This window comes from Ornithodoros turicata, chromosome 2 (assembly GCF_037126465.1).
Source record: "Ornithodoros turicata isolate Travis chromosome 2, ASM3712646v1, whole genome shotgun sequence".
In the NCBI taxonomy this organism is placed as follows: domain Eukaryota; kingdom Metazoa; phylum Arthropoda; class Arachnida; order Ixodida; family Argasidae; genus Ornithodoros; species Ornithodoros turicata.
This window is the reverse complement of record NC_088202.1, coordinates 88,418,384-88,445,919: the sequence shown is the minus strand read 5'-3', so window position 1 is coordinate 88,445,919 and position 27,536 is coordinate 88,418,384. Positions and strand designations below refer to the sequence as shown.

Sequence of the window (27,536 nt, the reverse complement as noted above, 5' to 3'; positions counted from 1 at the left end):
CGCTATCGGCAAGGCCCGAAGACACTCCCACTGCGCATGACAACATCATGCGATAAACAGAAAAAAAAAAAAAAAGAAAAAAAAAGGCAGGCCTTGAACCGGTCCAATCACGCATTTTGTCTTCGCAAGCTTATCTGTTCGCAGGCATCAGTTACCGATAATCACTGACATCGGATGTTCTGTGCTGTTTCCTGTGTTCCTCCGTTCCTCCTCCCCATACATAGGCGGGGCAACTCGAACGAGCGCGCCTTGATGAGCGACGGTTTTTCGGGCAGTCTTTACGCGTTTTCGGGTGTCAAATTTTTGTGGAAAGATCGTGAGAGATCCTGTAATTGTGACTGAAATGAGGTGTTGTGGCCATGGGCTTTCTAATTAGCGCAAAAAAAAAACGTTACCTTTCCTTGAATTTTTTTAAGTTCAATTAAGCTAATTAGACAAATTAATTGGGTACACTGATGGAAACCACCTGTTTGGGCGGCAAAAACCTTCACAAGTATCACGCAGAAGGTTCCTAATTTGTATCTCATGTACATTTTTTTTTTAATAATTAGGGGTCACTGTTAAGTGAAACACCTTGTATAAGCACATACGTCGGAACATTTCACCTATGGTTCGGTTTCGACACTTGTGTATCAAGTATTATCATCAATCGGTAGGAATTAAGAACGAAGAACGCCTATCGACGAGTGGTTGACGATGATCGCGGAAAAGGCAGCAAATACGGGTAATTGGTCTCACTGCTAGGGACATGAATGAAATTCAAAATCAAGGCCCGACGAGAAGTTTCAAAGGAACCGCTTATCTTCTCTGACGGGTGTGACTATCGGGCAAGCCTCCATGCACACATGATTCGCAACAATATGACGACCGTGTATTCAGAGCTTTATCGTATACTTGAAAAGGCATCCGCTCAAGTAGAATACCCGAATTTGACAATGGAGACAAGGGCGAAGTAGGCGCACTTCATGGTGCATGCACGCTCGTGCAAAGATTGAAGAGTTGTCGTTTGCAGATTAGTCTGCAGGTGAATACGTTTTGTACAAAAGAGGAAAGTAATCTGCAGAGTACGACTCATTCAGGGACCTATATGCAGAATAGACTTCCACTTAAGTTATCCTTTCTACTTTTTTTTTTTTTTTCAAAGGCTACACGTTACTGCTGCCTCAGGGTGAGGCACGTCAGAAGGCGACTGTTGCATCACTACTCATTTCTGGAATTCAAGAAACACTACATCCAGGGCAAGAAGCACCGCGATGTGAATTTAATCGCTATCAGTATTCAGTAATCAAGATCGTGTCAGCGAAAAGAAGAGGAAAGTGAGGGAGTGTACTGAGCCACCTGTTTGACAGTTCATCGCTATACAAGCTGATGCGGGATGGCAGACTGTTCAATATCATTTGATGTGAGTGGCTGACCTAAAGTCGAAGCGGTTAGTCAGCTTATGAACAGTTTCGAGTATAACCGGCTAAATTTGTAGGTGATCTTGCGGCTCACTGATCTGAGAGAGGGATGGAGAGACGTATCCTAAATTCGGAATGAGCACCCTCTCTAGGTAGGAATACACAGACAATCGTGAACGACATTCGACCAAGTTCAACTATCAATATCGCAACCCAATTCCGCTGCCAAACCACATCATTCGAAACATCACTTAGGGAAGAGTTAATTGCTGTTGGAAGGAGCGAGTCACAGTTAGATTCACGCATCATACACTATATACAGTTGCATGTTATACGTATCTTTCGAATGCCTTGTCACGTATACCTATGCGTTATGCGGTAGTTGATTAGCCTCCGTCTCGAACGGTTCGTTTTCTGATAAAGCGAGGTGACGTGTCTTGCTTCCGATTGCGAGTGTTTTTCAGAGACTGTGGATCAACTCTCTTTAGGCTTGACCGTTGGCCTTAGCATTGTTCGGTTCCGCGCGCACTCAACGGTTTGTGATTAGTGTGCAGTGCAGCGCGTCCTGCAAGCAAAGTTGCGTGTTGTGCAAGGGGTGCGTGCAGGTCGTCATAACGGAGTGGAAGGGCAGCTGGCTGCGATGGAAAGCACCTGTCCGTGGAAAACATGGCTCATTCCGAGAGAAGGTATCGGTCAGTGTTAAGTGCCGATGACCCGCGCATCTATGCTGCGTACCCAAGCATGTGCTCGAGAATGATTTCTGTGAGCAGATACAGGGTAACATTGTTCCCGTTTGTTCACGGCAAGATGGGCGACCGCATTTTCCCCAAAACATATCCCCAAACATATTTCCATAACAAATCCCCATATTAAACATATCCCCAAATTATTTCTCAAAGGCGTAGCCCGCATGGCGCCCCAGAGCTCCTACACAGTCCAACCATTCGTCCCGACCTTCGTGCATATAGAATCATTTCTCACTTCGCGCAAGATCCTTTCCTTCGTGAGTAAAAAAGCGACACATATAAACCAAGCCAAAATATTCCATCTCAACCGCAGATGCGCCCACATGCGGTATACGCCTGAAGCCAAGAAGAACCAAAAGGAGACAACATAAGAAGAAAAAAAAGGTCCGAATCAAGGGTCTATTTAAAGTTTGCCACCGCTTAACGTATTCATCGCATAGCGAAGCAGGAAAATAGGAACGGAAACGCGCCCCGACGGCATCAGAAAATCAGCCACAAAGGGATTCAGCCACGCATCCTGCATGATTGCTATGATAATGCCTCTCTCGGCCGGCGCGAGAAATATATCTTTGTATATCCCTAAGATTACCCCCTCGCCCGCGGTGCGCCTCTAAAATTACCCTCTCAAAGAGGCTTCTTCTTTGCACCCGAGAAATGTATGCGGCTCAAAAATATTCTCCTTATCGTCCAGAAAATGCGAAAAAATGCCACTCGTCGTTGGAATAAATGTGAATCTAAATAAATACATAACGCACGAGCGCCATTCCCTTCTTTTTTTTCTCCCTCTCTCTCGAAGACGTATTCCTCGTGCGAAGAAGAAAAAGTGTTGGAAGTTGAGTGCCCCGAACTCCCGCAGTATTATTTGCCTCTCCGTTGCAAACTGAAAACGTTGCGAAACTAAACCCGTGAAGAAAAAAAAAAGTATTTTCGAAAGAATTATACTACCCAGAGGACCTTGACTTCGTTCTAAAGAAGGAAAACGGTGGAAAATGCAGTCCAAATTATTCCATACAGGACGATTCTTTCAGAAACGTTCACGTTTAAACCTGCTTCGCGTCAGAGCGCTCGGACTGAAGCAAACACTCTAGAGAGGCAAGAAAGAAGAAGAAAAACCCTACTCCAGTCTTCAATAGGAAAGAGACATAACAAGACCAAATCAAACGAATATGCACATAACGAGAGGTAAAACGGTTAGTTGTAATTGGCGCCACAAAAGGCAGAAACATAGAGACATTTGACGCTAGAGAACGATAAACGTGTTAACGGCATAAATTGAACGTTCCAATTATAAAGAGGAAAAACTAAAGTATAATCCTGTTCCAAACAACACTTTCAATATCACATCCAAGCAAAGCGTTACGGCCAACGCTAATCGGCAAGCACCCATTGGCCAGACACTCGTATGCAGATCTGCCTTAACGGCAACGCCTCGAAAAGGCCTCGACGACGGCGACGGAAAAAAAGGGTTCTCCCCATTCGACGCAGTCAGAAGCCCCAGCCTCTTGCATATGCTAATCACCGTTGCGCAAACCCATTGAGTCCTCCGCGGCGCGCCCTATGCAAACGAGGCCGCAGAGTATCGCCATTCTTAGCCGCCTCCACCAATCGGAGACAGCGAACGACGTCTGCGTCTTTCGCATCGTATGCAAAACGCGCGCTCCCGAGGCGCGTATGCGTTTCGGAATGCCGTATGCCTGTAACATCTCCAGACACACATATAAAAAGAGATTGGCCTTGGTGCAGGGCTCGCGCAGGCTCGTATACGTGTAGGAAGGAATCGATAGTGAAACTGATTTTTTTTTTTTTTTTTTTAAGATTCCTGGAAAAGAAACGTGAAGGAGGAGAAATTGCGTTTTGTCACGTTGCTTCGGGGCAGAAGAGAGGGATAGGAGGGAGAGTACAAAAGAAATTCCCCTTTTCGTCTTCCAGGTCCTGTAGCATTTCCGTGATATAGGTAAATAATTTCAAGACACTTCGTTCTCGTAGCATGATCATTAACTTGTCCACCGGTGCGTTAGTGACCTGCCGTTACTGTACACTGCTGTGGGCTGGTGTTACGCGTCTTCAGTGCACGCTATTGCTGTTCACTCTGCTTCTGTTGCTCGTTAGAAATAGCCAAGATACCGGATTGTAATAATATGTAGCAATTCTTTTCGTCTATTTATTTATTTGTTCTCTGCTGCCGTGCCTCGTACCATACCACGTTCTCGACCATGTAGTCCCAAGTATACTCCTTCATTATCCATCGTTCGTAATCAAAAGCACCGAGCAAACGAATAAACAGAAAGCAAGCTAAATTTCAATACCAACTGCGTTTCTTCCACGCGTCTTACCTTCCAAACACCGGGGCTGCTAATCAGCAAAGTTAGAGAGTGGATTTAACCGCCTTATTGTGAATCGTTCATCTCAGCACTGTGGCATATGCAGAGCGATGCGGGTCGCATCCATCAGAACAGGCGACCGGACGACGCGCGGCCGTGGACCATCCATCTCGCGTCTGCCGTCGCGTCTTTTAATTATGGAAACGAGACGTCAGCTCTGAATAAACCCCGGTGCCGAACGGGGTGCCGTTCCCCTGATAAATCGCAGTCACCGTCCTCCTAGAGGCAGTGGTCCCCCCTCTTCGTGCAAGACGGATGGTCAGCGCTCGGCAGACTCAACCCTTTCGCCAAAGGCTCTCTTCCTTCTGTTACTAGAGAGGAAAGAAAATCGAAGATGGGCGAGAGCGACTGTTGACATGAAAGAAAACCGTTTGCCTACTTTGGCCAATCCATGATTAACGCCCGAGGTCTCGTGGAGCAAATCAGCCATAGATCTGCTTACGTGCCTTTTAATGCCGAGATGCCCGACGTCAAAGTCTATCGTATTATCCACACCTACATAGATAAGAAAGAAAGAGAAAGGATATAAAATGTAATCTGATTGAAAAATTACGGGCAATAATGGTGCAAGTTGTATTGGGATTGCATTGCACTTATACCATTAGTGCCTGTAAAGTTTTCAATTGGTCATCTTGTCCTAAATAAAAGAAAAGAAAGAAGTGAAAATTACGCGCGTGGACAGCAGACGTAACCTTGAGGCGTTAATGCGTTAATGCTACGATGCTACGCTAATTTGTGCAACTCGAGACAGTACTAACGACGCATTTTGGATCCCCTTCACGCGCACGACAGAAAGGAGCAAACGACAGCCTCGTCATTTCGATCCGCACGTTACACGTATTCGACAGTGTCGCAGCGCATCGCACGTCAAGCCGCCAGGACCTGCTTGTAGAATACTTTCTCTAGCTTCTCTAGCCATGGCTGGAGGGCGCTGACCAAAGGAACCTGCGTGTGACACTCCCAACAACGGCCAGAAATGAGGAAGGAAATATCTCGATGGCGGCGGTGCTTTATATATACGTATATAGTGGGCGGCTGCTTCCCCGAACTGGACTCCCATTCAGCTCCCCGTGCGTGTAAACTTTTAATCCGTGCGCCCGAGGCGAACCGGATGGTGCAGGCACACATCAAAAGGCGGCCCAATTGCTGCACAACAAATACAAGGGGACGAAGGGAACCGTTGCTTATCATCCGTTTCCCTGCATATTGAAATTCAAGATCTAAGCCCGTACACGTGTATAACATCAATTTCAGGTGGCTCGTCTGTACTCATGGGGTGAGTGTTTCATTTTCTTCTTGATATATAGTGGAAAAAGCAGTGGCATTGCACATTGCGCGACATAGTTTTCCTCGGAAAGGGACTTATAGTACGGATGAGTGCAACCCGAAGGAGGGAGATGCGTCTCGAACATAAACTCGATCATACAACTATATACTGGTAACACGATTACCTCCTCTGGGTAGCCTAAATCACGTGAGCCTCGTGCTTTAGCAGGTGATAGCACCCCCAACGCATGCGCAATGAAAACTGTGGCTGAAACTGTGGATTTTTTTTTTTTTCATTCTGGAATTTCAATTAAGAACGAGACTAATTCCACACATCGTCAATTTTCCTATAATGACTCTGCAACACACGCAGCTATCACAAAACAATGGCCACCATAGCACCAGGTCGACCCCAATATTACATCCTATATACCTATCGCGGTGCACGATGCGCCCTTTATCTCGAGCGTCGTGATATAAATGGTTCCTAGTCTCCATGCCAATTTGAAAATGACGCCTTCATGCCAAGAGCTGCATGAGACCAGACGAACTGACCGTGCACCTTCGGAATGCGAATTTCCTGCCATGACCAAGAAAAATCTCTCCCCCATGAGTCATCGAGAGAGCTGGATTACTGGCAAGCGGGGTCCAGCAGCATCGATGGTCAGCCGTATAGACACCTCTCCCTCCCACACGGACGCTTTATCCGGATCTCCCCCATACAGCCTCCTTCCGTCCATTAACGGTGCATACAGAAGTAGCAGATGGAAAATATCGACTGCGTGCTCTTCATTTCCACACACTTCTCTGTGTGTCTGCATGTCTGCTGTATATATTCGGAGAAGCAGTGGTCATTGATGTGTCAGTTGCTAGGTTGTTGGGAAGCGACGGCGTGCACGCAGCCCAAAAGTAGGTTCGTGAACGTGGAAACAAAGCACTGCGGGGGAAGGGAATGCTTTACGAGCTAGCATCGATAAAGTGGATAGCTGTAGGTTCTGTGCACGACTTAATAAGCGTACTGTTAGAGTGTGGTTTTGGGTTAAAGTTTAGAAGATACGTTTATTTAGGGCTAGACTACATCATGCATGCACTCTACGAAAAATAGTGTAAATTGGGGAACAATTACAGCTTCAAGTCCCCATTACTCCCCACCCCGTTCCTCTGACCTTGGAATTTATTCCCCAGTACTGCAATGATCGTCGCATAAATTTCCATGCATTTAATCTCGAAAGGAACTATTGGTTGGCGAAGCACCTAGTACATAAAAGGACTAAAATTACTTTTCTTTTTTCTTTTTTTTAAAACGTGGCAGCCCTGTGGGGAGCCAGTGAGGCAAGTGGTAGCTGGCTATTTCTTTTGAGAGTCCTTGATGATTAGTATATTGTAATAGAGCATAACGGTGCACAAACGCCCTAATGTGTAGGACAACACACAATGTAAAGGGCACATCTTTTTCCTCGTTGTTCTTTTAGGGCGGTGAAAGGAACTGACAATAGAAGTCTAAGGCCTTAAAAGCGGAATGTGCCTACGGTTGTTTTGGAATGGTTGGTCACAAGAAATAGTGCGCGTGGGGCAGACGATTTCCCGCTTTGCTACGCCACGGATGGAGCGCCACCAGCTCGCGTGGATCAGTGGTTAGCGTGCTGGTCATGTCACGTCGAGACTGGGAGGTACCCGAGTTCGATCCCGGTGCCGGCTGTGCTGTCTGGGGTTTTTCGTGGCTTTTCCTCAGACGTTTTCAGACATATGTCGACACAGTTCTCTTAGAAGTCGGCCCAGGACGCACATTCCCCAGGGCGCCAGTCGTGACGTAGCTCATTTCTGTGAGGCCGACAACGGCAGGTACTTTCACCATCACCACCACCACCATCACCCATGCCTTGGTGCTTCTAGGTCGCGTTGCATCTGTATGTTCTAATCTCTCGCGCAACTTCGGTGCTTTGGCGGCAGTTTCATATTTCACCCATAATACGCTGGTCACATACCGCATACCTTGGTCTCCTATACGGAGCCGATGTGGACCGTATGTCTGCCCCCCGTGCACACATCCGTTCCTGGTCTTGTGAAAAGAGCCACGTACCAGCTGTTGTGGCATGTCAACCCACGCTGCAACATCTACACTCCCTGCACTCGAATCGAACCGAGGTTTACACTGACGGCTCGGTGTACTCTGATGGCTCATCGTCTGCATTTTATGTTCCTGAGGATGCATCCGAGCGCGGTTTCAAGCTCCTGCCAGTGCTGTCATCAACCTTTGCCATATTACCCGTCCATGCGGTACATCTATTCGCCGACACCAAGAGCGTGGACTATCCTTTCCGACAGTAAGTCAGCCTTGGAGGCCCTGGCATCGTATTCACCCAAAGTGATCAACAACATCTACACGGGGATACTTTGCCTGTACGCCATGCTATCGTCTCTATGCCATAGTGTGCAGTTCCAGTGATTTCCGAGCTACACTGGTATCTTGGGGAATGCCCATTCAGCTGAGTCTGTCACTTCCGTTCCGTTTTTCACGTCTGTGTACCGGCTAGCCATTCGCCGGTACTGCACGAATAGCTCTGGGGTCTTTTTTCCAAGACGCCGTCAGGGCGAACAATTTTCTGCGCTCGAATGACCTGACGATGGCCCATAGTCTGCTAGGCTGCTACCTCAGGGAGGGAGAGTCATTGCTCCACAGGCTTCGACTGAACGTAGTGCGGACTCCACTGCTCCTCTTCAAGATGGGCCCCCTTCCATCATCCATCTGCCCCACCTGTCATGTTGAAGGAGACGTCCCACATCTGCTGCTCCACTGCACCAGTTACCGCCAAGACCGTCTTCTCCTGCGGTCGCTCGTCGCTCGCATCAAGATCTCAGACTTTTCCCTAGCTACGCTGTTAGGTCCCACACAGCACAGCGAGGTGACTAAGGCATTTCTTGAGTTCCTGCGGGTCTCTGTCCTTCTGGTTGAACTCTGACCAATTCTGTGTGTTCTTCTTGAACTCTTTGTTTTTTATTTTTATTTTATATTTTTTATGGGACCAGCAAGTTGCCCTTCCTACGCAGGCTAACCTTTCCCTCCCCTTTTCTTTTTCTTCGCGAATAAACGTGTACCCCCATCCCCCATAATATATACGTGTTTCACGAAGAACACTTTGCGTTGAATGTTACGTTCTTCGTTATACACAATAGCGATAATTACGTTATCCGATAAAGACATATCCTTTGCAGATGAGTTCGATATGCTTCGTTGCTCCTTTAACAGTACACGTTTATGTTTCTTGAGGCTTCGTTATGGCCCCCACAGTTTACCTTCACGTACGCATTTCTTTTTCTTTTTTTTTTCATATCGCTTTCGAGGCGATGAGGTTCTGTGGATGAGGCTCACCTGAATCTATAGGTCCAGGGTGCAGATGGATCAATCGACATTTAGGAAAAAAAGTTTCCGGGTGAGTCAGTTTTATTACGACTTTTTTAAATATCTCGCAACTTAAAGACGCAAACAATATACGACGACGAGCGAGACCATTTCTGGCGCGTCCTTCCTGTAATAAGCGAGTCCGCTCATTAACTCCTGTATAGCATCTGGTGGAGGTGCCAGGCTCGGTATACCCCTCAAACTTCGTACAAGAGCATCTTTTTCGCAACCGGTGTCTCCTTCGCGGCTATTGATGTGTCTCTGGGCCCAAAGCTGCTATCGTGGCCATCGACGTGATCAAAGATGTGTCATTCTAAGGTTTAGATTTCTCATCCTACTCACAGGACTCATCAGCACTTTGCAGGACGTCGAGTTTCGAGTAAGAAGCAGAAGATCACCAAACGATATGAACAGGAACATATAAATAAACAAAAAACAACATATAAATATGAACAGGAGCCTCCGCGTGAAGCAAAGAGAAAGAACAAAACTCGCGCCTCAAGTGTGAAATTATTGCTCGTATAGGACGAACACATCCCGATCACATCGCACAAAACAAAAAGTTATAAAGAAAGCTGAAAGAAAAAAAAAAGGAAAGGAAAGAAAGAAAACAGAATATAGGGTCGGTCGGGAGCCGCGGGGAACGCGTAGGCCACGAGTGTGAGCGTGCTTCCAGCATGGTGATTCCACGTGATTCAGCCCAAGCTGCCCCACCCATCGGCTCCCCACTTTGCTCCAAACTATGAGTAGTAGACGTACATATAAAGATATGTGTATATATATATATATATATATATATATATATATATTTCCTTTCGACTTTTCTCAGTCGATATTAACCTGCATTGCTACCGAAGTACCCTCCCTATTTCCCCTTTCTTGTGCCAGCTTCTCTGTACATCGAATTCCACTTCTTTGTTCTACACATTTTGTCGAGAGAGAGTGATGCTCCGAGGCTCGCTTCTTTGGAATAGCTTTTCAGTCTCGTTTTTTGTCATAAAAGCGAGTCCTCGGTTAAACTGGTTCCACCTATAACGCATATAGAATGAGAACGATAAGACGGAACCGCAGATCGTGTACTGCTTACACAAAGCACGCTCGTTCAGTATATTTACCGTTTCCTCGGGCTTTCACGCCTGCTTCAATCGTCTGTGGCCCCCGTTAATGTCGAGGGAGCCTCGTCAGCATAACAATCATGCACGAACCATAGTATGATATATGTCGAGTTAGGTAATAAAAATACAGTATATGTCGAGTGCTGCTTCGCCTATCATGTCGGCTTGACAACGCTTACAACCAGACAGAAAGAACTATGCTAAAACAGGAAAATGGTACTGCTAGCATTCGGCTTCATAACTTATCTCTACCTGCCACCGCTGTGTTTTCTATCTTTAGTATCCATGTAGCATGGATTGTATTGCATGCAACGCACACCGGCACTGTTTTCTTTTCTAATCTGATCTGATCTACCCCTTCTTCTATCTGTACTGTATGCCGAGACAATGGACGCAGAAAGTAAAGCCGCATGTAGGCAGGACAAGTATAGAGGGAAACCAATGCGCCATTTTAGCGGAGAGAAGAAATAAAATACCCCCATATATAGTGCAGCAGGCAGGACTGGACATGCGATATAACGACGGGCGGCGATAATATCGCGTGGGTCATAATGCGAGCTAGTGAAATTTATTTCTTCCCAACTGCGAAATACACCCAGGAGAGTGAGGAGAAGGGAGAGGCCGAATGCAGATGCGAAATGGAAATATGCCGCCAGTATGAGACCTCCCCTTCATCCGCGTTGCAAATCTAATAATGAGCGTGCGATTTCTAGGAGGCTTCAAAGCTGGAGGTGGAATTTTTTCGCTGTGGGTCTCTCTTTATGGCATCGATTGCGCTTTATAGAGGCGCGCGGTAATTTTTCATTCGATTCTTTCGTCATGGACAACATTCGGAATATTATGATTTATGCCGGACGTTTCGGCTTAGCAGTATCAAGCGCAGGCGTTACTGCAGCCAGTTTGAGTCATAGGTTTTTTTATTCCTTTTCGCGTTCTGCGTCATCAATGTGAATAGGCGACATTCAATTTGGTCGTGTGCATCATACACCAAACTGAAATTTGATAGCATTTCATACATTTGGTAGCAGATGTCCGTGTTATTAGTAAGGAGCAGACTTGTGCGTAACGCGTTACTAGTAATTGCGTTACTTGTAATCAATTACTTTTTTGAGTAATTTTTCGAGTAATCAGTTACTTTACTGTCAAAGTAATTTTTCGAGTAATCAATTACTTTTCTGAGTAATCGATTACTCAGTAATTGATTACTTTTCCGGCAGAGATTAGCTTATCTTTCAGATGTTCTGCCCGAAGTCAAGCCCCTGGTGCCAGGCTGTTCTACTACAGCAAGCGGAGGTTGTAATAACGTTCTGAAATTCAGAGTCTCTCTCCCTAATCTCTTCCTACGCCAACGTGTGATGGTACCTGAAGCTTTGCAGGTTTAGTGAGTCACGGAGAAATTCCACGCAATGCTCTTCCACAATCGGGTCAACGTTTTCCCGGGCGATAAATACAGTAGACGTACAGATCTCTTTGTCTACGTGTTTTTGTTTGTCTTGTTACTTCAGCTGTTCCGCTGTTGAACTTTTTTCTTTTTTTTTCTGAGGCACAACAAAGACGGTTATAACTTGCGTGATTGCAGAGTAAGGACCGAAGTAACGCGTTACTTTTCTACTCGTTACTCAATTACATTTGAAGTCGAGTAATTGGTAATGGTAATCAATTGCTTTTTCCACAGAAGTAACGGTAACGGTAATCAATTACTTTTTTCGAGTAACGGGCACAAGTCTGGTAAGGAGGGATAAAATGGCTCATTTAGCGGAATACCCACCAGGTCTAACCAGAGAAATATCCCAACAGCTCGACGAATAAAAGCGGGAATCTAATCGGAGCAAAACATGGGACATATGTGTGCGAATTCTTGAATATGCGCGGGAAAACTATTATTAGTACAAGATTGCTCGAAACCGTATCGACCCCGGTGTCCACAAGCTTTACACTGCGGGACGCAGAGTAAAAGCTCGCACAGCCTCGCCTGTCTTCGACAGACGCTTCTCTACGTGTGATACTCTCATGCGAGCGTCCTTTGGACATTTGGACAGTGATCGAAGTGTATATTTTAATACATGTTACACTGAAGGGATGGAGGACCTCGATTGGAAAAAACAACTGCAACAGAAGGTAACATACCATAGACTAAAACTACAAAGTACAAGGTAGCCATTGCGAGAGTGAATGCTGCGCTGCTAGTCCTAAACGCGGAAAGTAGCCGAGCAAATAGTAAAAGAGAGAAAGAGAAGGGAACAGACACGGAGGAGAAGACATTAAAAGCAGAGTCATCGGTTCCAGAAGCAGAGCTACAGACAAACTTGGCTTGGTCATGATTGGGGGTGACTTCAAAAACAGTGAATGGTAGGTGTGCCCTCCTTGTCTTTTCTTTTTCCTACAACTCAAAAAGAGGCAAAGCGAAGCGGTCGAGGAGATACGCAAGCTTCCTGAATACATGAATGTCAAATTTTCGGGCGGTGGTCGACATGCAAAGCACTTCGGTGAAGAGGACGCTGGGTATTGATATCCTTATCGAACCAACAGAAATAAAGTAGAAAGTAATATTAGCGACTAAAAAATCTCCCCAACTCAGCGGGGCGAATGACGGTGTCCTGGAGGGTAAAGCAATACGCAAAAAACGCGAAGTTTCAAACTATACTGGATTCTTCGAAGCGCAGATACATTATTTCGCATTCAGAGATTAAGAAAGACAGTGTGTGGACTTCAAAAAAAAAAAAAAAGAATTGATGTAACCGCCACCATCGTTAATGTGTTAGTGCAGGGCTAATGTTCGGAAAAGACAAAAAAAAAAGTTGTTGAGGCCGATTCTTTAGTATGACCGAATGGTAGCATGGCTGCCTGCTGGATTGTCCAGAATTTGTACAACACAGAAAATATAATTTTAACAAAAGAGCAGATATCACACGCTTTCCTTTTCTTTCTTTTCAAGAACGTAGAAGTGCACAAGATTGTGCGACCACATGGGAGCCAGACTAGAACGAAGAAAACAGATCCACGTCCGCATCGAAATTAACCTTCGGACAAATGGATACAGGGACAAAAGGACTTTCCAGCCTGAAGAGTACCTGGAACATGCATCCCATCCTATATGGTCCAGCCAGTTACCGAAACAAACGGGGAAAATTCGACTCTCCTGCGAGCAGCTACGATTTCAATGGCAGCCATTTCGCTTCCAGTCTTTCAAATAATAACGTCACGAGAAACGATACTTTCACGAAAGTTGCACAAAGGCCGTATCATGTATGTTTAGAGTTGTTCCATTTCTTAACGAAATCGCGTGCGCCCCGCAATAACTCATTGAAACAGTCATTTGTGCAGCTTTGGATAATGCGCTCGGATGTATGCGCTCGTTCACGTGCTTTCTTTGTGACCACCTGGGCTTTCTTTCTCTCTCATTTGAATAGCTGCGCAGGTAAACAGAGCTAAACGCAACTATAGAACGACACGCAACAGTGTATGCGACGATCGCATCGTTTGAATAGCATGCGGGAGTAAGTTTACGCCATGGGAAATAGAAAGCAGGGAACAAATGCTGCGGGTATATACTTTGAGGACATTGTGCGAATCTGTTTTGAATGAGACATCGAGCCGATATTCCGCCGTGTATTGCGTGTTTCTAGCTATGTGCTCTGTCCTCCAGGCGTTGGTCGTGGCCAACGTGCACCCATTTTTATGATAGCTCGCAGCTGAAAAGTGCTTAAATATTTCAAAATAAAAAAGGAAAACGTGTAAGCACGTAACTGAAAATAACTCTGCAAATCTTTAGTAGAGAAAAGAAAAAGAAGGGTTGGACTAAAAATAATGAGAGCCGCTATGTTCAAAAAAAAAAAAAAAAAGAAGAAGAAGAAGAAGAAGAAGAAGAAAACTTGGAGGGCCTTTTTGTCATTTCGACCAAACCTGTGCACGCGGAATGCATATATACTATACGCGATCCGGTCGCAAAGACGAAGCCAGTATGCATGAAACTAAATTAATTGATTTTTGAGTGGTACCCTGTTTTTCTTTTTTTCTACTGTTCTGATGGCTACTACTACCGGTGCCGCCTGTTTGTTACGAGCAATAGCCACTGGAAGGTCTTGGGCACTCGTTTGGTCTTGTGTGACTTTCGATTCGGGATGTCTGAAGTGGTGAAGAGAATGGGCTTCTGGTGTCTGATTGATTGGGCCGATGTGTAAAAAAAATGATGTCTGAGGTGCTGTTGTGTACAAGGGTTCGGACCTCGACCTCCTCATTTAGTCCATGTCGTTTTGCTCGTTGTGCGTCGGTCTTGGATTGGATTCGGTCTTCGGACTTCTTCATTTTGAATAGCAATGCACTACTGCGTTCTCGATGTGTGCCTCTTAGCCAATCCGAAGGGCTCACTTCACTATCATCACACACGATTATAACAGCGCGGCAACGTTACGTCTGCTCGAGACAGACCCAGAGTGACACATATTGCTTAATTTTTTCTCCTGCATACATTATGCCACTGCGGTGAAAGCACGCTTTACAGGAGACTACCACGGAAAGACGGACGGACACACGCTTTGTCTGACTTCACTCCCTCTTTGTAGAGCGCATTCTGCGTTAAAACACACACGGAACTCGTACAAATTATATCCGCGTCACTTTGACTCAAAATATATTGCATACGTTACAAGAGCACACAAACAGCAACAGTGAGTCAATGAAAGAAAAAGTGATCCTTGAATACATTTCCTCCAGATAATGACATTCTGTACAGATTTCACAGGATAGTAGGAAGGCAAGGACTATATTGAAAGCTATCAAACAACATTGACTACTGCATAATTCCTCCCCCTCCCACACACTTTCACAATCATTTCACGCGTACTTCCAGATGGTAGTGTTGGCAGCGTGCCGACAAATCAGCTACATACTATAACTACGTACAGCAACCGAAGAAGAAGCCCAGACAACGTGAAACGTAATTGAAAGGGAACGGCATCTTCCCGACTTTTCGAATCTTCCCAGCAGAGGTACTTCGTTATTTATGATTCCTGATGGCTCGTAATGCCGTGTTATGTAAGGGAACACGGCACTCCGCAGCGGATGCACTACTAGAGGGTCATTCGTCATTAGAAACAAGGTGCAAGAAAAAAAGACAAGAAGTTCCACCTTGGTTCCGTACCAAAATTAATGAATGACGCACAACTGGAAGTGTGGAATGGGTCTGGATCACTAAAAGGTCACGTGTGTCCTTTATCTGTGCGTGATCAAGTTAGTTCGGTCCAAGAGAGGAGCTTCTTAGACCGCCACCTACTGTGAGCAAGCATTAACGTTCAGCACGCTGTATGGTGCGAGTAATGAAAAATGTGTCACAAGATACGCCATCTGAAGATGTGGCCTTCTGTAAGCCAGCCACTAGGTAAATGACTAAGCAAGTGACTAGGTGAGAAGGTAAATGACATCGTTTTGTTTCTAAAGGACGGCGGCCGTGTGGCACACTAGTCCGAGATTTTTCAGCAGTCAGGTTTTGTCATATTTTGAACATTTCGTAGACAAGTGAAATAAATATTCTATTCAGGTTCATGGTTTGCAGCTTGGACTTCAATATCAACTGGAATGACACTGGCCGCTCTCAGAGGCGTCCATCGTGGAAACAGTTAACCGGGGGAACTGAATTTCTGCAACTCTGGTTTGGTTTGGTGGAGGACCAAATAGAATGGCAAACGAAGTCTGAATCAATCATCTCGAATGTACGAGTTCTCGTATACTGAAAGTACAGGGTCGTACACACACACAGGCACATGCACGCACACATACACACACACACACACAAACACACACATAAAGAGATGATGATGAGATGGGGCTGATGCCAGTCAGCAGGCTGGGCGCTGCCCCAGTGCCATTTGTAGATAGTGAGAGATGATGATGGAGATGAGGATTCAGGTGATCAAAGCAGGGTGGAGAGGCCTGTTGATGACAGGAAATCCCAAAGGTGACGGAGCCCTTGGTGCATATGAACGCTACTGGACCATGGGCCCAGCACCTTGCCTATGGTACGTACACAGAGACGAACGGTAGTGCATCTTCTTCCAAGTCAGTTTTGCGAACTGCTATGTCCATGTACTTGGCTCTTCAAAGTAATGTGCTCTTGGAGCTGTTGTTATATGAAGGCTAGCAGTGGCTGCCTCGCTTATCCTGCCCAGCATTCACAGCGCCCGGGATCTGAACAGCACCTCTACAGTATGTCGCATGTATTTTCTACGAGCAAGGATACCCAGAAGTAATATCCGTTTCGATTGAGAGTCCGCATGTCTATCCTACGTGAGCCATTCATGCTTTCGCATGGTGTTCTGGGGTGCGTCAGTATAATTGGGGGAACTTACTCATTTGTATTGACGGAGTTGATAATGGCACAGGATAACTCATTGGTTTTCATGAAATATAGCTCCTGTCGTCGTCATTCGAGTACCTCGCGATCAGCCTGCCGGTGGATGGCTCGTGCTTCTTTAGCAGCCAAACGAAGATACAGGGACGGGAGACGACACCAGTATGCGTAATCACGCGTCCATGTCTCTTCGTTTTGGCTGCTGAAGAAGTATGAATACCTACCAGGTACCCCGCCTTTATCCTTTATACTGTGAATGGGTTCTTGGGTTGCCAATGGACAAAGCACGAGTTATAAGCAGATACAGACAAAGTGAACCAGCGCATATAAATACGGGGCTGTGCTCCGTTACCAGTTGCTTTGAAAATCACAATGCATTTGCCCAGTACCAACAAAAAATAATTTCATGAGTCACATGTCAGGTGCTGCCTCTATCTGTGGAAATAAGCTCATTACCTTTCATATTTGTTGCTCCTCTTGGCGCTAGCATACGCCGCGAATAACTATACGCCAAACAGAATAGTTGGGGATGAATATGGGATCGATACGTCGAGGGACGCCACTTGTTGTACGAGTCTTCGAAAAACAGTTCTTTGTTGACACACACGCCTACATTCAACACCACCTGTGACATCCGCAACACGTGCCAGCGTCCATTCTTCATTCTGCCTTCCAAATGTCTTCCGCTTCTAATGAATGAATCGAATGCGCGCCTGCACATACAGCAACGCTTCGCTTGGGCGACTCAGGTGCATCATCTGAAATTCGCTCTTTCTTTACTCCCAGCTATATTGAAGACAAGGCCAATGTTTCGTGCGTATACGGCCGGGAACACGTATAAGGTGCGAATCCAAGATATGAGGAGTGAAGAGCCTTCCAAAAATTGTACAGGGAACATGCAAAGGCCTTCTCTTCTCTAATACGCATTGCTACACAGCTGCCCAGTTACACGAATATGACTAAAAAAAGTGTCCAGGGTTGTACGTCGTACGAACGAAAACAAGAGAACGAAATCTGACTAGAAAACAGTTTAAAGGGACGGTCTCGTACCCCCTGCCCCTTTCATAAAGTGTACCATTCGATTGCCCTTTGTTGAAAATGAAATACTACTAATTTACCCGACAAAACACGCCACAGTTATTAAAGAACCGAATTAAATTGATAAAGATTGCAGAGCATGCCGCGATCTGTGTTGGCAACAATAAGAGCGGCCACGTCGCCCTGCGGGTATGTCCGTTATAGGATACAGAAATCGTCTGCTTTTGCGCGCGCTAGTGCATCGGCGTGAGCAGACGACTTTCAGAAGTTACTGGGCACGCGGCAACTCTCGTACATTTTCTTTCAGTTCTCAGGTGAAAAACGCACATTCTAAGAATTGGCAAGCATGGTGGTTTTGAACAATTATGTTAATCCTCTGAGACAAGTTAAAAGTCGCAGGACAACACCATCCACAACCACAAATCTGAAGTCGCTGGCCATCGGCGCGCCCGGTCTTATTACAGCTCCGACTAAAAATATATTACGGGCGCTTCCATTACACTCCCCGTTGTACACTGATCATGCTTCGAAATGAAGTGTTGCTGACGACGTACATGGAGAAGGAGTATCTGTTTATTTAAAAACCGCATTAAATACTCGCGGAAAGAAAACACGTGACCTAGCTTCCACGTATCCGATTATGCGCCACATTATCGGAGACCCCACAGTCAATGCTTGGACTATATTCTCCGCTCGCGGAGGTATATGCCTGAGTGTCCCCATTTCGAGAGCAAAGGGGATGACTCAACGCAAGGTGCTTCTGCAAGTTACAATTACCATGACAACGACGACGTACCCGCAGGCCGACGTCATACGTGACGTAAGCATGAGAGAAGCGCGGCTTTCGTCGTCTGCTATTACGGCACGTTTCGACAAATTCCTCAAAAACGACTTGGTTATTCCGAATGAAACTTTGACGGTTGTATATGTACAGTACTCATGAAGCTAGTTTTGGCTAAGTTTCGGAATCGCCTCGGCTGTACGAGACCGTCCCTTTAAGCAGCAGTCACTGTTACTAGGCTGAAGAAACTTGCACAAGTATTTCCCTTTCAAACTTTTCCACTGTACAGAAACGTTTAAGTAGCAAACAAAAAAGCAAAAGTTATTCAGATTGTGAGGCTGAATGATATCTCAAGCCGGGCCTACTCAAGTGGCTTTCGTCGACGATAGAATAGTCATCTCGGGAGCAAAATGAAAGATTTGTTCCCGATGACTCGCCAAGAATCGAAGGAGACATTTAAGGTTATCGGCGCCGACACCTACATCCGAGGGTCCCCCCTTAATGGGGGTCTCCATCACTTTCCAGCGAACGGGCAAGCACACTTATCATCCCAAGCAAATGCGACGACGCCGAACCTGAGATCAGGGAATAAATCAGGATTCCGCTATGCACCACCGAGGAAGAGACGATCAAAGGAACAAGGAAGATATGCGCACAAAGCCAAGACAGGAAGGATACAAACGAGCCTATACCAGATCGGCTCCAGACTATTTGGTTATGCTAATATCGTCTCCCGCATGCGAATGGGAAAAGAAGAGAGACGTTCCGATAGGAAAATAAATAAATCTAGAAAGGCGTCGGCGAGGCACGTTTCTTGATGTCGTTCGAGTTCAGAGCGATACGCTTGTGCTAAGCTAGGATAAAGAGTTATATAAGGTGAGGGGAGAGTCGTGAGACTTTGAACTTGGGTAATGTATGTGTCGCCGTTTAATATAAAATTGCTTATAAGAAAAGAAGCATTTTTTTCTTTTTTGAAACGAACTCTTTATGCGCCGAGAGTTCAACAACGAATCGCAAGGGAAACGCCTACAGACACGAGCGTGTGTCGCGCGCAGCTTCTTATCTTATCGAGGAAATATAGACAGCATAGATAGAAGGATACCTATAGTGGCCCAATACACGCCTAAACTGTCTGCCTATAACACGGGATACACTGTGTCCTAACCAGAGCCGTCCGACGCGACGAGAGTTTGCGCCGGGGAAACGCCCCCTCCCCCTCTCTCACTGCCGTCAGAAGCTCTGTAAACAAAGAAAAGAAAACGCTCATTCGCACTGCCGAGATCGTAAATTCGAATTCTCTTCATTCCCGCTTTATACTGTACAAGCAACCTGCCAAGGTCTGCCGTTTGGCGCCCTCTCCGGCGAGGGCGCCAGGGGCGGCTGCCCCTCTCGCCCCCCATCGCTACGGCTCTGATCCTAACGCTTTTTGTGAAGGTCAAAGTGCAAAGGGCATTACCCTTTGCCATTACCTGTACGACAGGTGGTCGCTACGGTACGAAGGCGGAGTGGTAGTATGGTTACGAAACGTGTGACGTAAGCTTTGCAAGAAACGTGTGACGTAAGCTTTGTACGAAAAGCTGTATTCCCATTTTTGTCAGTGCTCTGCGACGAAGAATTTCACCCTCGAAGAAAGCATGAAACAACGAACGATTTCACGAGGTACTTCCGCCTCCGCACAACTGTTTCCTCGAACCTGCGCCCATCCCTAAACATTTTCACCTTCAACTTTCCCCCCAACAAAACCAAAGCCAGGAGCGACGGACTTGGCTGAACCTCACAGCCAGTGCTCCTTTCTGCACGCGGCTTCGTATTATCTGATGTCAAATAAAGAGAGCGTAACACATAAGCGATAGGGAGAAAGGCTGGAAAAAAAAAAAAAAAAAGAACACGCATGCCATGGGAAGTGGTACTTGATTATTGTAATCACGCTTACCGACTAACACTTCCCTACACTCTTCATCCACCCCTCTTTCCGGAAGCACAGAAGGGGGAATAAAAATATCGAAGGGGAATAGAGGAGAGGAACCGACAACCCTTCATCAAGACCAAGACATCATGTGCTATAGAAAGCTAAGGTGGGAGATTCGTGTGACCCGCTACCTTAAAAAAAAAGTGAAACGCTGTCCATGCTTCTACGCAAGCGCATGCAAGAGCAGCAGTAAATAAAGGCGCTGCATCGACATCGGAGGGTTGAAGCCGCGCGGAGGGGTTTCCGCGCTCTAAAGCGCGTGTAGGTGATGTCGTTTTAGAGGGGAAGCGAGTGTTGGTGTGCCTTGTTTTTGTTTGTCCTGGTGGGGGCAGGAGCAAAAAATACGCGGGTTCAAGGGTGACAAGTGGAGCTCGGGAGGGGAACGGTCCTCGAAATATCTCGTCCTTTGGTGTTCGCCTCCCTGGATTGTGTTATTTGGCCTTGTTCCCGACAGGGTCAGACAGAACCCCTCAGTTGTTTATGGACAGACGGGGAAGGCAACTAAACAAATCACTTTCCCGGTTCTGACTGCCAAATAATCTCTGATTTCTGGCCGTTTGTTATTTCCCCAGTATCGAATTTTGCAAGATGTACGGCCTTTTTTTTCTTCTTCTTCTTCTTTTTTGCGTGCCGGACTCGGGTGTAATTTTCTGTCAGGCGTGCGTGTCATAATACGTGAACGTTTATCTCCTGTACATGCGACGATGGAATCTTCCATCTGCACGGATCACGGAAACTCGCTGGTGAGGTAGGAATGGGTGTGCAACCTCGTCGACAACATTTTACGTCGTGCTGTTAACGTGCATATTTTTATACCGTGCAGTTTGGTATACCAGACCGTATATACTGCAGGCTTCCCTTAACTTCGTGTGCATTTCTTCAGCGGAATCGAATCTACCGCGAACTAAAAAGAGAACACATGAACAACAAAAATAGCGAAGATAGATTTTTAAAGCAATTATTAAGCGACACACTGTTTACTTCTGAGAATACGGGATATGTGTGTCAACGTCAGAATGTGTCATTGAATAGGCAGCCTAATAGTAATCGACGATATTTCATCATCATCGTATCATCAACATTTCAGTGTAGCCCTTTTTACAACTCCGAAGATGTGCCCCCATAGGCATGCGTGCAATACTCACATTTTCACGTACCTTCAAAACCAACACGCTTCCGACTGCTTGCCGAGTGACACAACGCTTTCGTCGCTCGCAAATGGTAGCGGAGATCTTTCAATTACGACAAAGGAAACGTTGAGGATGACGATTGCGGCAACGGAGGAAATACAAAAGAAAAAGAAGGTAAAAAAGAAAGCCATCAAGATAGATCTCGTTCGATGGACATTACATCGTAGACAGCGTGTCTTTTTTTTTTTTTTTTGTATGCAAATCACCTACTCTGCATGCGGAGTGTCCGGCGCGCATACGACGATCCGATAAGCCTTAATGACCGTGTAATGTCCTCCCAGAGCAGCTTCACCGTGCTTCGTCCGTATGCGTGCGCGTCTTTGTGTCTCCATAAAGCATTAAGGTACATACGCTACGGGAGGCCGAAAACCATATTCGTATCGATATGCAAAGCGTGCTGAAAAGGGGGAAATCGCGTTGCAGATCATTCGGAGGGAATGAGAGAACAAAGCGTCGACACGGTCCTATGGCTTAAATATTCAATTTGAAAGGAGGGAAAGAGCCAAGGGAAAGGGGGAGGAAATTAGGAACGCAGTGAGTGTTTCCGAATGAAGTATGTATGGAAATCTTATGTCAGCAGAACGCCAGCCTGTGAATATGGATTTTCCGTATCTGAGCCACATCGAGGAAGATAAAAAAAAAAAAAAAATGGACTTGTAGAGCGCGGAAGACCATAAATATGCGCGCCGGTACGTGCACAGTTTACGAGAGACGATATTCAAATTGTTTCACCAACGAAAATTCTTTAGCGAATGATGTCGGCCAGGTTAAACTCCACCCTTTTGATTTGGAACGAAGGCACGAATTATTCTAGAATGTTTTCCTTTCTTCGCCTGGGAAGAGCCCCCGAAGTTTGGTTCAGGCAAACTTGTCCTGGTGTTTCGTTATATCTGTACACAGGAAAAATGTCACCAAGTGATCCCACCTGGGGTAATCAGTCTATAGACCGATAGAAGGGAAAACGACGAAACGAACAATGAATGGTACATAAAATGTACCATTCATTGTTCGTTTCGTTGTTTTCCCTTCTTATGTTCTTATTCGAATTCGGTTCTTATGGCGTTCCCTCCTCACCAGCGGCTCGACTGGTCAGAAAATGAAGTAGATTCGGTCAACCTCTAGCAGATAATTGTCCGGTCAATTTACACTGACGTGTTGAACTATACAGAACCAACTCAACCGTGAAAAATTAAACGAAATAGCAGGTCTCGTGCTCGAATATAAGGCTCTATATAAGCCGTAGCATGATTGGCCATCAATTGCCGACAGGTGTGCATAGGCCGGCAATGCGAAGGTTGCAGATATTTGCGACGACTTGTGTACTGGCATCGGTGTGGAAGACTAATTACAGGGGCTGACTCCCGAAAACGTCTAAAAAAATCCAGTCTAAATGTCAAACCTCGGGTGTACTCAGTGTTAAGTAGATCACAGAAACACACAAACGGAAACAAAACGATGACGAAGAAACTGCGCGTACATCTCAGTATGTCGAACGACCAGTGTAACATGCACACTAAAGCCCATGTAAGCTATCTGGCACTACATGACCAGTAGAATTCACCATTAGTAAGCTCCCAACGACGACACGCTGTATTGGATAGTTCGTATAAATTCAATGGCAATAAAGAAAGTTGTTGCTCCGCCACAGTGAACACAGATCTCCACAGATGAACTCTTCTCGTACAAAAAAAAGTGCCGTCTGCGAATTCTGCATCGCATAGCACACTGAGCCATCCATATCTGAACTGGTCTGCGCGATTAATCTTCATCGAGCACAATTCCCCCTCCGAGGAACGGTTTGTATCATCCAGATTGAAACGGCGTCTTGCAGAGGCACATATAAGAGGAGCCCGTGTTTTCCTTTCCCCCTAGTCTAATCAGACTAGCGTTTCATCGGGTTCCTTCCCATCTGATCCATATGTGTAAGCAGAAGAAACAGTGCTTGCGCTCTACCAGAGCAACACATGTTTCGGGAGTGAGGAACGACGACGTCGTTTGTTCATGACTCCAAGCGACGAAGGCAATTACATCTCCTGGTAGCTGCAAATTGGTACCAAATGCTGCAGTCATACCACTCGGTGTGTTAATATCTCTTACCTAGCAGTTTACTTCTATAGTGTTCCTTCCACATTTTTATCTGCTAGATCACACCGGTAAATAAATGGTAGAAGCAAAAAAGGAAAACGACGGAGAAGCTCTGGCAACGTACGTGTAGGTGATATGTCCTTATACTTCCTTCAAAACCGATTACCGCTGAGCTGAAGGGACCTAATTTGTAAAATTGCCTCGGCAGTATGCAGTACTGAGGCGTTCGTCCTGTGTTTCTTTGCACATCATTGTTGTTTGGCATTATCAATCGTCTCATACGAGGACGATGCAAGTGTTAAGCCTGTCTACGCAACACCGTCTTTCAGTACATTTTAATTTATAATCGTTATTCGGCATGTACCCATTTCTGACACTCTTTCGAAGAAAAAAGCCGATAACTTGACATTATGACCGCGAAAGATTTCAAAGATATCCACAGCAACGAGGAGCAAGAACGATTACACTAAACGTAGAACGTGTTTGGAAATAATGCTCGGACGTAGGGCGTTCGGAATATTCTAGTTCGAACCTTCAATTAACGTTCGATATGACGAACTCGCTCTGAAACAGTCTCGTAACATCAATATGAAAACGCGGTCAGCAATTCCGATAACCACGCCGTCGTTCCTCGTCATGTGATACATATAACTACGTCACACCATAAATTATACATATAATTGGAACACAAAGCAAAGACTTTCGTTTGCGAAATGATGCGTGGAACGATGGCCTCACGAAGTATAACGCTACGTATCTCTGAATATATCAGAAAAGCAGTTAGCAAAGGACGCGGGCTAGTTTGTATCGATTTGCTTAAGTAGAAACGGATGCGAATCTTCCGAATAATATGCTGAATAGTGGAGGCTCCATTAATGGACAAACACAGCAGCACCTTATTTTTCTCCACAACTCAAATGTGCAGCGAAGGTAATGACTCTTGCACAGACAACAGTGCCCTGATTACGTACCTATTCGCTGCGCTGCAAATAGGGGATGCATGATTTGCTGAGCTCACAAGAGTCAAACAAGTAAATATATGGACGTGTCACACAAGGTTTACGTGCAGCCGAAAAATGACGACATGATGTGCACAAAAACACCTGGACAGGGCATGAAGAAATTTTGGACCATACAAGGTCGACAAAGGCGCCGCCATGTCTGCCGACCCTATGCATTTATATATAATTGGGTGTTTACGTCGCGAGACAACTGAGATCATGAGCGACGCCACAGCGGTCGGTCTGTGGATTGCTTTTGCCCACCTGAGGGTTCTTTAACGTGCGATGAAAGCTCATCACACGGCACCCCGTATTTTAATGTCCCTCGCGGAAGACGGCGTGTCTAAGCAACTTGTACCCTGCCACCAAGTTGCTGGCGTCCTCGGCCGGGTTCGAACCCGCCATCTCGGGATCAGAAGGCGAACACGCTACCGACTGAGCCACCGAGGCCGGTCCCTATGCATTTCAGGCAGAAGGAATGCGTAGATATGTAGCCAATATGCTAAACAGTTAGTTGTTCCTTGGAGTGACGACGCTCGATGTTGGCTGTTATGTAGACTGTCAGATGTCGTAAACAGATGGTAAAATTCAGAAACTGTGTCATCTTCTTCGCATAAATACAACTAAGATGAATTTACTAGAGGCAGCTGAGATATAGTATATATCCATTAAAGAAAAAAAGGAGAGCGAAAAAGAAAAAAAGTATACAGCAGTCGCTCATAAAACTCTTACGCCTCAAGAGGATATAGAGCGAAGAACGCGGCAATAATTCGTTCGTTTCTTAGTTTTAAATCTTAGTAGCTAATTTCGATTTTTACGAAGCGTGGTATACGCGCCCCGCTGGCAACTTACAATTTCGACGATGCACTTTCAGACCAACAAGTTTTCTTTCGTGAGTTTTCAGTGAGTGTTTCTCGGTGACTAACGTCTCCCCCTTTCCTTTTCACCTTTCTCCTTTACGCCTTCTTCTGCTTGACCCACTCTACCTCTTTACTGTTTGTTTGTTTGTTTTTCTTTTTTCTGGCTCTATTGTTCCACTCAGAAACGCGTTTTGGAGTAGCCAGTCCTGACTGGGTCGGGACTAACATATCCATATTTTACTTTAATTCTTTTCATTTTCAATTCCAAGTTTTCTTTCGCACGCGAAAACGAGACCGAGTACGTATTTTGCGTCACAAAAGGACAGCTCCGCGGTTATGCGCTGTGCTACGAGATGTAATTGCCAAGAGGTCAATCGCAAAAGCTGCCTACATTACAAAGAAGCCGCGTAAGCACGCGCAAGGAGTTCCCCTTTTCTGGCTTAAGTAGCCCCACCGGTTAGTAAGTTCCCGACGTCTTTTCCCCGCGTCCCTTGACAGAAGCTAGTAGCCAAAGCCTTGTCAGTTCAGAGCAGTCACCGCACGCCGTGTGGACATTCATGTAAATAGGCTCGCCCCAAGTTCCCCGGCAATCTCCGGCCTAATGGTGTTGTACGCTCGCCCGTCCGAATATGCAACTGGGAGTCGCTCTGGAGGAAGCCAAGCCAGAGAAACAAAGAAAATACGATCCGCCAGGGATTGAATTAGGCGGACCCTCCTCCTGTGCGACTTCAGATTTGCTGGCCTTGCCAATAAAGCTGCCGGGCTGCTGACCACCAAATGAGACATCAATCAGACTGAATGCAGTGGCCTTTTGGCTGTCACGAGGAAGGAGAGCCGATGGAATCTAAACTCGAGTGTTTCGTGTACCTCCGAATGGTCTCAACGTAGATATAAATAGGGAAATGACACTAAGCGTGTTCTAGTGCTTCAGTAATAAAATTTTCGATTTGCCCCATGTGCACTGCGAAGCAAGCTGTAAAGAACTTCGGTTTACGCATTCGTACAGGAATTTATATATCATAATGTCTTTCCTCCAATCTGCCACAGGTTTACAAATGCCCTAGTGACCTTACCATAGCAATATTGTCGTTGGTTACAACGAAGGAATGACCGATGGTACAGAACAGGGGCTCCTTGTCGGCAGTGAAGTACAAGGAGGTCCGCCAACAGCTGTCTGATGCCCTTGAAACACGTAAAATTCAGTAGGTATTTACTACAAACTAATGTTGAACATGGGTGATTCTAAAAGTACCCGACGGCGCAACATGAAACTGTGCTCTAGCTGTTGCATTGCGCAACCATGCATTTAAGCCATATTATTTCGTAGAATGACGTCTGGATGCAGAATGTGATTGTCATATTTGCGAAAACAGCCCAAGCTCGTGTCTGAAAAAGAAACCCGATCGATATCAGAGAGGAAGGACCTGTCTTCCTCCTCACGCTCTAAAGCTCTAAACATTTGAGCTCCCCGCCGAACGAACGACACTTCGGTGTGCTGCCATCTGTTCGCAGGGCGCCACAACTCCATTCGCGTCGCCGACTTTAGTTTCGATTTCGGTCTCCCCTGCATTATTGTAAAATAGTTAAGGAATCCCATCTTGCGTGGATTACAGTGGGATGCTGCGCGCTTCTTCTTCTTTGTTTTTATGTAAATGGTGGACAATGAACTACGACACCAAAGTTGAACGTGCAGTTCGAGATGTGTTTTGAAGTATCGGACAATGAATGCGTCTGTCCCAGGAAGTCAACGAAGGAAACGTAATGTCCTGGCAACAGGGCAAGGGTGCAGGCGAGCTGGTACATCTCGATCAACAAAAAACCCCAGACAGGGAAGAGAGAGAAAACGACACACATACGATATCATGTATTGTGTCTCACAAGCACAAGATGCGAATTTTGTTGCTCCTGTTTACTTTTTGTTGTACACGTAGATGAATGATAAGCACAGAGAAATACGA

The 27,536-nt window shown here is 45.8% G+C and overlaps 1 protein-coding gene across 1 annotated transcript in view; it reads right to left on the bottom strand.

The window, feature by feature from the left end:
- Window positions 1-27,536, bottom strand: part of LOC135385702 (POU domain, class 2, transcription factor 3-like) — a 264,054-nt gene that overhangs the window by 99,720 nt on the left and 136,798 nt on the right. The gene's annotated exons all lie outside the window — the stretch shown is intronic.